A 13,496-nucleotide genomic window follows, 5' to 3' on the forward strand; every position below is an offset into this window, starting at 1 on the left:
AGGATGTGTGTCCAGAAGAACTAGTGTTAGAAAATGGAAGATGGAGGAATTTCAAGTTCCTTGAGCCAAAGTTTAATCTACATTGGATAAAAGCAAAGCTTTAAATGTGCTACATAATTGTAGATTTATACTATATTAGAATTGGCTTTAATAGCCCTAAGTGGCTGGAAAAAAACGTAATATGCAAAAAGCATATTCTACCTTAGAGCATCTTAGTTATCTACTGCTGCATAACAAATTATCTCTTAATTTAGCAATTTAAAATAACAAAAACTTATTATTTGTCTGTTTGTTTGTTTTTCCTAGGTCAGGAATTGAGGAACTGTTTAACTGAGTAATTCTGGCAGTGTGTCTCAGAGTTTGCAGTCAAGATTTTAACTGGGCTTATTCTCAAATAAGAGAATATTTGAAACTTTGGCGGAGGCTAGGAGATAGTCTGAGATTATAGATAGGGCTTCAACACTATTACTTAGAATAGAGAAAACTCTTGGGCATATAGAGAAATGAGGTTGATCAAATATTTATATTGTATTATAATATTATGTTAATTATAAAAAACAGAGTAGAAATAAGAAAGAAAATTATTTCAGTTCTCTGACTCAATATTATCTTTTGCAGTTTCTATTTCCCGAATTACCTTTTCAGCTACCAAAGCTATACAAATTACCATATTAATGTAAGGATATTCTTTTATTTCATAAATTATTTGAAAAAATTACACATTAAATGGTCAGAGAAATGTTTCCATGGATCTTTTCAAAAGAATTCTGAATGGAATATGCAAAATTAAAGATGAAATATTTTGATTAGCATAAGTCCCATTATTCTTAAGGTATTACAAATAACTACTGACAATGCTTAGCTTAATGTCCCCAAAAAGTTTTCTTTCATATTTTCACTAATATTCTAGATACAAATTATTTGCATAAATTTTTAATAATTACATTCTCTCTTCAAAACTCTAAACCATAAACGGATAAAAATTGTGCCTCATCTTAGCTTTGACTTAGTGAAGTCAAGTGTTTTACTTTTTAGTGTTGACCAAAACATATTATTACTCATCAAGAACTACCCATCTTGACTGAGGTGAGTGGCTTGTGGTGAGTGGCTGTCAAGGGATGAAAATAGGTATGCCTAGAGGCAGATTTTAAAAGCAGTTTCTCTTCATATCATCTTCTTTCACACTACCTGATAAGCATCTTGATTCACCATGGCATTAGCAGTGGTAACAAAATGGGCAATACTAAACAGAACTATCTGGAAACATTTATCTCCAATTTGAAGGGGAACTTTATATCGTGTTTGTCATAAATCTACATATTCTTCTCTTCCAGATGACTATAATTGCAATTTGGAGCTTTGTCATAGACTCTGGATCTGGAGTTCTCTCTTGTCCAACAAAAGAGTAGACTCAGGATTGAAATGAGAGAGGCTAATGTCCGGGAGGAGACAAGAGCCCGGAGGAAGGGTCCTTGATCCATTTTTATTAGGATCAGAAGGCTTGATGAGCATGCACATGCGTGATGAACATGCACAAAGAGACAATGAAACCATGAGCATTAACTCATGGGTGTGAGGAAAAGGGGGTTTTGAAGACATGCAGTACTAGGAGTTTGGGTCAATACAAAACAAAATCCTGATACCTGGCTGAAGGTTGTTTACAGCAGACAGAGGCACCGCCTGTTTACCTGAACTGACCTAGCTGAAAGAAAGCCAGAACTTGCTACCTCAGGGTCAACAAGGCACCTTTCTTTTGCTAATTAGCTCCCCTCTGGACAACTTTGCCTTGGTGTGGTCTAAAGTCCTGTTTACCTGTTTTTGTCCTTCTTTCCTATGAAAGCAGCTTTCTGCTATTGTACTAAATTGGGGGGGGGGGTGCTTCTGCCCTGAATATCTAATCTTGTTTTGCTAATCTTGGGTATCTTCATCCTGAGATTTCCTATTCCTATATTTTGTCCTGGAGCGGGGGGGGGGGGGGGGGGGGGGGGGGGGGGTGTAGGTGGAAGCTGTGGTCTTTGCCCTGTTTACCTAATGTGTTTTACCTAATCTTGTTTACCCAAATTTGGGTGTGTTCATCCTGTGGCTTTCTATTTCTTTATGCCTTGTTAATCCATCAGTGCAAGCTCAGGGAATTCCTAAACTCATCCCCCACAGATCTTATTTTGACATCTGATGGTAGGAGAATAGTATGTTAGCAATAGTAGTATGTTGCCACCCTTCTGTGGACCTTCCATATAAACAGACAAACCTATCCCTTCGCCAGATCCTGTGCATAATAATGAAGAAACACACAATCAAGTGTTGCAAACCAGATTAGAAGAAAAAAATAAAATAAACACATTGAGCAAGGACCCATGACAAAAGAACTTAGCAAAATGTTCTTTACTACTAGGCACTGTTGGTATCCTCACGGAAAGTTTCATAGATATTATAGGAACCCGGATTCTCCAAATGACAGATGATATTGAGATTTTCAGGAATCAAAAATATGTTATTTTGTGTCTCATTTGCCATTTGAGAAAATGCAATCAAGTATATCCATTAATATGTTATATAGCAAAATAATAATTAAATGTCTTTTCATTAAAAAAAGATCTACCCATCTTTATTCTATTTTCCAAAAAAGCAAGCATTTTACTAATAATTAAAACAAATCTTAATTTACATCTGATAATGTATCTTGCCCATAAGACATTTAGCCAACAGGGTAACACAGAAAAATACAAATCATTAAAATATATCCTATTGAATGTTATAATTTTTGTTTTTTTATTGAGGCAAGAACATTTAACGTGAGATCTACTCTTTCATATCAAATCTTTTCAGCGAGGGGCACCTGGGTGGCTCAGTAAATTAAGCGTCAGCCTTGGGCTCAGGTCATAACTCCATGGTTCATGAGTTGGAGCCTGGGTTGGGCTCTCTGCTATCAGAGTGGAGCCCGTTATGGATCCTCTGACTCCCTCTCTCTCTGCCCCTCTCCTGCTCTCTCCTCTCTCACTTATTTCTCAAAAATAAGTAAACACTAAAAAAAAATTTAAAAAAAACTTTCAGTGCACAATACAGTGTTAACTTGTTGTACAGCAGAACTCTAGAGCTTACTCATCTTGCATAATTCAAACTTTAGACTGAACGGCAACTCCCCTCTTCCGCCTCCCTGGCTCCTGTTAACCACCATTGTATTCTCTGTTTCTGTAAGTTTTACTATTTTAGATACCTTACAAAAGCAAAATCACGTGATATTTGTGACTGGCTCATTTCACTTAGTATAATGTCCTCTGTGTTAATGATGTCATTGCATAGGGCAAGAACTTTATTTTTAAGGTTAAATAATATTTCACTGCTTGTACACATCATGTTTTCTTTCTTTTCAGTATGATTAAAATAAAATTAGCAGATAACATTAGTTATATGTGTTAGTTTAAGCTGTACAACATATGATTTGATAGATGTACATATTGAAAAATAATCACCACAATAAGTTTAGTGTACATCTATCACTTCATATAGTTAATTTTTTTCTTATGACTTGAACTTTTAAGATTTACTCTCTTAGCAACTTTCAAATACACAATACAGTATTGTTAATTATAATCACCATGCTGTACATCACATCCTAAAAACTTAATAATCTTATAATTGGAAGTTTGTGCCTTTTGACAACCTTCACCCATTCCCACCCACCGCCCACCTCTGGCAACCACCAATTCTCTGTTTCTATGAGTTTGGAATTTTTTGATTCTACATGATATTAAATAGTATTTGCCTATTTCTGTCTGACTTATTTCACTTAGCATAATACCCTCCAGGTCCATCCATTTGTTGCAAGTGGCAGGATTTCCTTCTTTTTTTATGGCTAAATAATATTTTTGAAATAAAATATATTTCATATCTTTATGCACTCATCTGTTGATGCATACTTAGGTTATTTCCATGCCTTGGCTATTGTGCATAATACTGCAATAAACATGGGGATGCAAATAACTCTTCGAGAATCTGACTTCAGTTCTTTTAAATATATACCTAGGTATAGAATTATTGGATCATATGGCAATTTCTTTTATTAATTTTGGAGGAATCTTCGTACTGTTTTCCATGTGGCAATTTACATTGCCACCAGTAGTGCAGGGGGGTTCCAGTTTCTTCACATTCTTCCCAACACTTGTTTCTCTCTCTCTCTCATGGTGGTTTTGATTTTCATTTCAAATGATTATTAGTTATGTTGAACATCTTTTCATGTATCTATTTATTATTAGTTATGTTGAACATCTTTTCATGTATCTATTTACCAGTTAGTTATATGTCTTCATTGGAGAAATGTCTACTCAAGATATCATTTAATGGGCGCATATCCCATGTACTTTGTTAACACAGAAAATAAAGAATTTGGCAGTAATGCAATCACTGTTTCCCCAAACAGTGATTTTTCCCCAAATACAAAAAATATTAAAAAATAACAAATTGTTTCTGAATTAAACAACTAGAGAGACAATAGGAGAGAATTACAGAGACATAATGAAGGATAATAGATAAGTTGCTATTTCCTTCTCTGATGTGGTTTTTGTTGCTTGTATAACTGAAAGAAAAACTTGATAAAAACCCCTGATAAGTAAACTCTCCTTGTTTATGCAGATAGAGAGACACTCTGTTGTGAGGACAGATATATGCAACAGAGTGATTATCTCTTTACCAGGAGAGTAGAAGTTGGCTTGACACTTGCTATTATAATTTATTTTGTTAGCAAAAGAACACAAGGACCCTTTTAAAATTTCCATCCTATGATTTGCCTGAGACTTAAGAAAACAATTGAAATGAAATGCGAAGATATAAAAATTATGGTTAACACCTGGCACAGTGCTTTTGGACAATAGGTGCTTAAGTAAGTGTACTGAATCTGCAAATATTTCCCCTTTAAAAAGGCAAATGTAAATAAATGCTTGATTGTTTTCTGATTGTTAGTTTCATGAAAAGTGAAATAAAATATGGCTTAGTGTGAAATAGGTATAGTCTACCTTTTTTTTCCTGCAAAATACATGTCTATTTTATTTTCTGAATTATTTCCAGTGTATAAAATATCTACTATTTCAATAACCATATTTGTATTTTTATCATTCTTTTTTCCTCATTTCCTTGTTACTTTAGCTTGGTAGAAGAGTAACTGCTGGGGTATTTTTTTTTCTTTCTAAAATATACTCATGGGAAATATAACTTTATAAATGATTTAAACACAAACAAGTCATGAATAAGACCTTTTTATATTATTCTTTTGTCCAGAATCCTATGGCAGCACAAGTAAATTATAAGGTGCATTTCACAAAATAAGCTCCTTGAAGAGCCACACAGCACTAAAATTAGCAATTAAATTGCCAGAAAGAGAGGTGAGGATGAGGCAGCCTATCTGAAGAGATAATAGCTAATAATATCCCTGAACTGATGAAGACATACATCCACAAATTCAAAGAGTTGTATAAACAGTGAGCAACAAAATGCAAAATAAAACACCTACCCAGACACATCATGGTAAAATTGCTAGAAAGCAGAGATGGGAAAATCTTAAGGAATCCTGAGAAATAATATAAATTACTTTACTATCAAAGTTCTTCAAAAACCAATGGTTGTTAGAAATCAATAAAATAGTATATTCATAATCCTACATGAACATAGTTCCAACTTTACATTCTCTAGGAAGTAAATATATTCAAAATGAGAAAAATAAACACATTGTCAAATAAGTAATAGATATAAGAGAGGATATAAGAGATTTGTCTAACAAGCCTGATTTCTATCGAGGTGATTTTTTAGACCTAAAGTCATATAATATGAAAACTTGGAGATGCTTAGAGGAATGAAAACACTGAAAAGAATAAATCTAATTGGAAATTACTGTGTAAATCGAAATATAGTAGGATTAAATATAGGTCAAAGTAACATAAATCTGGAGGGATGAATAAAGTTTATGTACTCCAATTTCTTTCAAATTTTAAGAAGCATGTAAAAATATGAAGTGACATTAAATCTTGAGAAGCAGGAACACATGCTGTAATCTGCAGAAAGACAAACAAAAATAGTAAAAGAATATAAATTAATAGTGTGTGTTCCAGGAAGAGAGGAAGAAAGCAAGAGGGAGAGACAGAGACAAAAAGAAAATATATTTATTCAAAAAACTGATGATATCCTAATTTAACTCAAACATCAACTTCTTTCAGTAATCCTCGTTTTATTCATTCATTCATTCATTCATTCATTCATTTTTAAAGTTTACTTATTTTGAGAGAGAGAGAGAGCAGGGGACAGGCAGATAGAGAATCCCAAGCAGGCTCCATGCTGTCAGTGCAGAGTGATGCAGGGCTTCATCTCAGGAACCATAAGATCATGACCTGAGCTGAAATCAAGAGTAGGACACTTAATCAATTGAGACACCCAGGTGTACCCTCGTTTTTTAGTAATCTTCATTTTATTTTACTGTTTTTTTAACGTTTATTTATTTTGAGAGACAAAGAGGGAGAGAGAGAGAGAGAGAGAGAGAGAGAACTGGGAGAAGGGCAGAGAGAGAAAGGGGCAGAGGATCTGAAGTGGGCTCTGTGCTGACAGCAGAGAACCTGATGCAGGGCTTGAATTTGCAGACCATGAGCTCATGACCTGAGCCAAAGGCTGACACTTAACTGACTGAGACATTCAGGCGCCCCTTTTAATAATCTTCATTTTAGATCTGTGGGAGCCTTGGGTCACAAGTTTTAGCATGCAGCTGTTATAGCTTTTTTTTTTTTTTCTTTAATTGGTAACAGGTTTTGGAATAGTGTTGTGCTAAACAGATTTTTGTCCTTATTTATTATAAGTACTCAACATAATAGTACAGAAAACTTTTCAAGGCTACATTTTAATAACTCATATTCAGCAAATAGCAAAACCGAAAAAATCCCATTTTCATATTATTCGTAGGGAAATGTACATGTTCATTGGGCTCTTACCTTCTTAGCTCCAATGGATTAAAAAATTAAAATACCCCATCAATGTAATGATTCATGCAAATTTTCCCTCTTATTAATACATGTATCTTGTAGTACATCTAGTTGGATAGTTTAGTTCCCATGTGTATTAGCCATGGTAATAATAGACAATTTAAACAACTTCTCTAAGTTTTCATAAAATGAGGATAAAATAGTGTCTGGTTCATAGAATTTGAAGGAATGACCAGGTAACACATGTGCAATGCCTAAGTACCCAGCCAGAATGTGCCTATCATATAGTAAATCTGCAATAATTTCTCATTTATTATCATTTTAATTCTTATAATTGCCAACCTCTCCTCTCATCAGACAGGCATTGATTATTAATTTACTGCTTCAATGTTGCTTTCTTTTTTTTATTTTTTTTATTTTATTTATTTTTTTTTTTTAAATTTTTTTTTTCAACGTTTTTTATTTTTTTATTTTTGGGACAGAGAGAGACAGAGCATGAACTGGGGAGGGGCAGAGAGAGAGGGAGACACAGAATCAGAAACAGGCTTCAGGCTCTGAGCCATCAGCCCAGAGCCTGATGCGGGGCTCGAACTCACGGACCGCGAGATCGTGACCTGGCTGAAGTCGGACGCTTAACCGACTGCGCCACCCAGGCGCCCCATCAATGTTGCTTTCTTAAGTGTTCTTTTTTGAATGTTTTCATTCCCACATACAATTTTATTAACCTTAGGAATGATGAGAAAGTTCTTTACTGCTTGTATACCTCTATTTTATTTAGCAATAAATTGAGAAAATGTATTAAGAGGTAAGAAAGGTAGAATAGGATTAAAATGTGAATTTATATTGAGCAGTCACTGAAGAATTCTATCTAATTTTCCTTAAAAATTATTCTCATTAAAGTATACACAGATATTAGAATTGGTCTTATTTTTATGTGGTTTAAAGTCCTGTCATCTCACCTAAGAAATTTGGCGTACTTGAATGCCAAATTAAACTGGATATGGTCTTACCAAAGCCTCAAAGAAACTTCACACAGAAAATAAGTTGCAAAACCATCATTACAGCTGTAAAATCTTTGGTCTTGTTTTCTACTCCAGTGTAGTTACTACTTGAAATCACATCTTTGCTATCAGGCATTACTTCATTCTGAGAACTATTTTTCTGATATTATTGTACTTAAGAAGATAACATCTAATGGTCTCTATGTCAGATTGCTGGATTTTTGTTTGGTTTTCTTTGTTTTTAGTGCATCTATATGTTTAGAAGTACTCATATTTCAAGGTATTGAATTCAGCAGCAGTTTTTCATTGGAATTATAAAGAGTTGGGGAATAACAGCATGTAAGATTTTCTGTGTCTATCATGAATATAAATTCTTTCTTTTAAAGCTCTTTGCTTTAGGGGCACCTGGGTGGCTCAGTTGGTTGGGCATCTGACTTCGGCTCAGGTCATGATCTCACTGTCTGTGGGTTCAAGCCCTGTGTTGGGCTCTGTGCTGACAGCTCAGAGCCTGGAGCCTGCTTCAGATTCTGTGTCTCCCTCTTTCTCTGCCTTTCCTGCTCCCCCACTCATTCTCTGTCTCTGTCTCTCTGTCTCTCTCTGTCAAAAATAAATAAACACTAAAAAAAAAAAAAGCTCTTTGCTTTGGATTTCAAATCTTTATCAATTTAATTTAACCTATCCTGAAGAAGATAAATAAGCTATTAAAGTCCTATTAAAATAGCACATGTATAGCTCCTAGAGTCTGGCAATATGCTTGTTTTCCATTAAATGAATATAGATATTCCCAGATCTCTAGGGTTACTATGGATACAAAATAGGAAATATTATTTACAATAACTTGACAATATAATTATATATTTAAAAATCTCAAATAGCAACTTGGGCTAACAATTATAGTGCTGCACTTTAAAGAAATATTTTAAGTTCTCAAAAACTCCGTATTCCAGGAATAAAAATAAATATTGCTAATAGGGAAAATAAATAAAATAAAAAGAAAATCATTGGCTTTCAATCATTAATTTAATGTTAATCTAGCCTTAAGCTTGTATATTTAGTGCCTGACTGATAATTTCATTTCTATGCTAGGTCTCCTATAATAGGAAAAAAAAACAAAAAACAAAATAAAACAAAAAAAAACTTTTGTGGACCTAATGGCAGACATGTACATAGAAACAGTAATTCAGTTGAGACATGAAATGTAAGAATATTCATTTTTGAGATTTGCAGATATGGCATGAATTTTGAGAGACTTTTCTTAAAACTTAAATAAAGAACAAATAATGTGAGGCGCCTGGTTGGCTCAGTTGGTTAAGCATGCAACTCTTGGTTTTGGCTCAGATCATGATCTCATGGTTTGTAAATTTGAGGCCTGCATCTGGCTCCGTGCTGACAGTGCAGAGCTTGCTTGGGATTCTCTGTCTCCCTTTCTCTGACCCTCTCCTGCTCACTCTTTCTGTCTCTCTCTCAAAAATAAATAAACTAAAACAACAACAACAACAACAACAACAACAACAACAACAAATGTGTTATACATTGATGAAGCCATCACAATTAATACAAATACAAATATATCAAATTTGGGGGTACCATGTGATCTTTATATATAAAGCCTCAATACTAGTACATTTCTGAAACAAAGTCACTATTTTTGTTCTTAATTTTAATGGGCTACTTAGTCAACTTGTATTTTATCCTTAGTTTATTGGTGTTGCATTTCCAGTGGCATTCAGAGTGTAAGATATTAGGTATATGTACATATTAAATCAATCTATAGAACACCATGGCTTTTATCCCAACCATTCTACCAAAATTATTCTTAGCAATAGTTTTCACGTTCCTAAATCAAACAAGTAGTTCAAAAGCTTTCCAAAAATCACATAACCACTAAGAGGCTCAGTGTCCCAGAATGTCTGCACTATTGCCAAACCTTTAAATAATTATAATAAAGACTTTATATGCCATGGAAGTGGGATTTGATATCATTCTTAAAGTAATAAAGAACAAATAAACCTTTATAAACCATGATGATGTGTGGCTGGGACCAAATAGACTTGTAAAGACCAAATTTAAAATATCCAAATTAAGAATGTATATATCCTTTTCTAAAATATCCAAATTACAGATGATGTGGATTTTTGCTCTATGAGCAGTATATGTAATATAAAGAAACACAATACATGGATCTTTTTGGAGATTGATTAGTACTGACTCAAAATATTAAGAGAACTAGAAGCCTTTGAGTTTGTTCAAGCATCTGACTGTAAATATGAGGGTTATGATGTTACATACACACCAACAGGATTGTGAAGACAGGGTTGGTTTTCAGAAAGTGAAAGACAGTGTAGACTATGAGGATGATTGAATGTTATCTACTCAGAGAAAAGAATGATAGCTTTGTTTACTGTAGAAGTCTGAGAACTTCTAGAGTGACAAAAACTGCTAAAGTAATTAAAATTACATTAGACTAAAACGGTTTGATTGTAATGATGGATATATATATCATCCTTTTTGCACAAATGAAATTATTTTAAAAATATATACATTATTTAAGAACAATATGGAGTACCTGAATATTAACATGTAAACAAAATAATTATTCTTAGAACACATGCACATACATTAATCATTTTCTTAGCCATATTTGTTCTAATGAGGTTTGCTATTTTTCTGAAGGGTATTTTTTGTAAGTTGTTCTTTTATAAATATTTTTTCTTTTTTATAAAAATGCTAGCCAGCTTCTTTCAAGTTGTATTTTATGGTTAATGAGTATGAAATTATTGACACTTTCAATTGACTTTTCTCTTTAGACCGTAACATTTCGTTATCTTTTTAAGTTATAAATTTCACGTGATAAAACTTTTAATACATAGTTCACTGATTTTTGACAAAGTATACCATATATAACCAACACTACATTTATGATGTAGTGGATATTCATAATCTCAGAAAATTCCCTGGACCTCCCTTATTTATAAATCCCCTCGTCCCCACTATCCTGGAAACTGTTAATATGATTTATATCTCTGTGGAATACGTTTGTCTGTTGCAGAACTTTACATTTACATGAATTGAATAATACAGTATATATGCCTTCGTGTCTGACTAGCTTCTTCCACTAAATTTTTTTCATATTCATCTGTGCTGTGGAAAGTGGAAAGACCTCATTCATTTTATTGTTAATTACTATTTCACTATATGATTTAACTATATGATTATAACATATATGATTTAATCTATATGATTAGATTTCATATAGATTAAATCACCGTATGATTATATCAGTTATGTTTATTTAAATGTATTTTGACTATTTGTTTCCAATTTCTGGATGTTATGAATAAAGCCACTATGAACACTTACATATATTTTTTTATGGACATTTTGGGTATTGGGTAAAATATCAGAACTGGATTTGCTGGGTTGTGTATTAAGTACATTTAATTTTGTGACAAAATGGAAATCTATTTTCATATTTGGTTGTGTGAATTTATACATCCATAGGGGATGTAGGAGAGTTCCTCTTGCTCAAGAATTTTGGCCAATTTGGTATTAACAGTTTTTAAAATTTTAGTCATTCTAATGGTGGATGTAATGTACTGTACAATTAGAATTTTCTTTTGCATGTCTTTGGTGACTAATGATGTTGATAATCTTTCCGTAAACTTATTGCCCCCTTGTTTTCCTTCTTTTTGTGATATATGTGTTCTTTTAATTGTGTACTATTCATGTGAGTTTTACATTCTTAATACAGTCTGGATATTACAAGTTTGTGAGATATTTATAGTTTACATGTTTTCTTCCACCCTGTGATTCATCTCTGTTTTTAAGAAAGACTTTGAAGAGCAGAATATTGTAATGTCAATTAAATCAGGTATATCATTTCTTTTTTGGTGGGTACTTTTTTGTGTCCTATCTAGAAAACTTCAGCTCACCCCAAGGTAACAAATATTTTCTCTTTTCTTCTAGAAAGGTTGTAGCTTGGGGCGCCTGGGTGGCGCAGTCGGTTAAGCGTCCAACTTCAGCCAGGTCACGATCTCGCGGTCCGTGAGTTCGAGCCCCGCGTCAGGCTCTGGGCTGATGGCTCAGAGCCTGAAGCCTGTTTCCGATTCTGTGTCTCCCTCTCTCTCTGCCCCTCCCCCGTTCATGCTCTGTCTCTCTGTCCCAAAAATAAAAATAAAATAAATAGAAAGGTTGTATGTAGCTTCTGCTTTTATACTAGTCCTCTAATCCATTTTGAAGTACTTTTTTGTATATAGTATAAGCTAAAGGTTACAATTTTTTTAATATATATTTTTTCTTAAGATTAATCTCTTCCATAGATTTGCAGGTGATGCTTTTCAAAAATCAAGGTATCATTTGTATGTCCATCAATTATGTACTCTCTCTGCTCTTCCATGTTTCTACTTCATGCAATTGCCACACTGATTTGATTGGTTTAGATTTCAAATATGTCTTGAAATCAGTGTACAACTTTCAGCTTTCTTCTTCGCAAATGTTTTGTTGTTCATAAATGTCATCTCAGTTTACTAATTACTACACAAATGTCTGATGGATTTTTGATTGAGTTAAATCTATAAATTTCAGGAACATTATCATTTAAACAATATTTTGTTTTCAACTTCATAAATATGAACGATGTCTCTCTCTTTTCATTTAATTGAGTCTTTTAATATTTCAATCAGCAGTGTGTCACAGTTTTTACTGTGGATGCCTAGTTCATTAAATTTATTCTATAGTACTTCATGTTTTAGATGCTACATCAAATGACATTGTTGGCAAGTTTATTCAGATAAATGAAAAGTATGAAGTCACATATTGTAGTCAATACTTAATTAGTAAGTACACAAAACTTTTATGTTCCTGATAATCTCCTAAACACCTAACTTACTTAAACCTCATTTACACCTCGCAATGATTGCAGAAAGCAGATTCTGTTATTCTTTTCTTTTATCAACTGGGAAACTGAGATACTGTTCTCAAGCAGGTTCTTGGTGAGATTTTTTTAGCTAGGAGACAGCCTTACCTACCTTGAGTACTAACTGGACTTTGGAATCATGAAAACTAAATTCCCTTCATTTTTTGTTAGTTTGTTTTTTTTGCTTTAATCAGTATAATTGGGTCTGCTGTTACAAAAAATTGAAATGATCTTAATATACATGAGGAAATAAACTTCTTAAGGATATATAAGTGAGACAGATCTGGAGGTATACCCTGGAGAACATTGTTTGAAATAATGATTGGAACTTGTTCAGGTCAAACAATATTTTTTTTTTCTTTTCACTGTATCACATTACCTTTATTTCTATTTTCCACTTTTTCATATTGTAGACATTATTATATTCTCATTTTCTTTACGAATTTATTAACATAAAATATTGTAAAAATTTAGAATAAGATTTCTAGTTATTTTGCATTTAGATATATTAATAGTAGCTGATATGAAATACCTTTAAATTAAGGTAATATAAATAATATCTTAGGAATATATTTTTTCCTATCACTTCCTTTCACAGAACAGTATTAAGATATAATAGCATTA

General features: G+C 33.1%; 1 pseudogene; it reads left to right on the forward strand.

Moving 5' to 3' along the window:
• Positions 1-1,210: 1,210 nt before the first annotated feature.
• Positions 1,211-2,462, forward strand: LOC145715553 (large ribosomal subunit protein mL42-like; annotated as a pseudogene).
• Positions 2,463-13,496: the final 11,034 nt, after the last annotated feature.

This window comes from Panthera onca, chromosome A1 (genome assembly GCF_046562875.1).
Source record: "Panthera onca isolate mPanOnc1 chromosome A1, mPanOnc1 haplotype 2, whole genome shotgun sequence".
Taxonomy (NCBI): Eukaryota; Metazoa; Chordata; class Mammalia; order Carnivora; family Felidae; genus Panthera; species Panthera onca.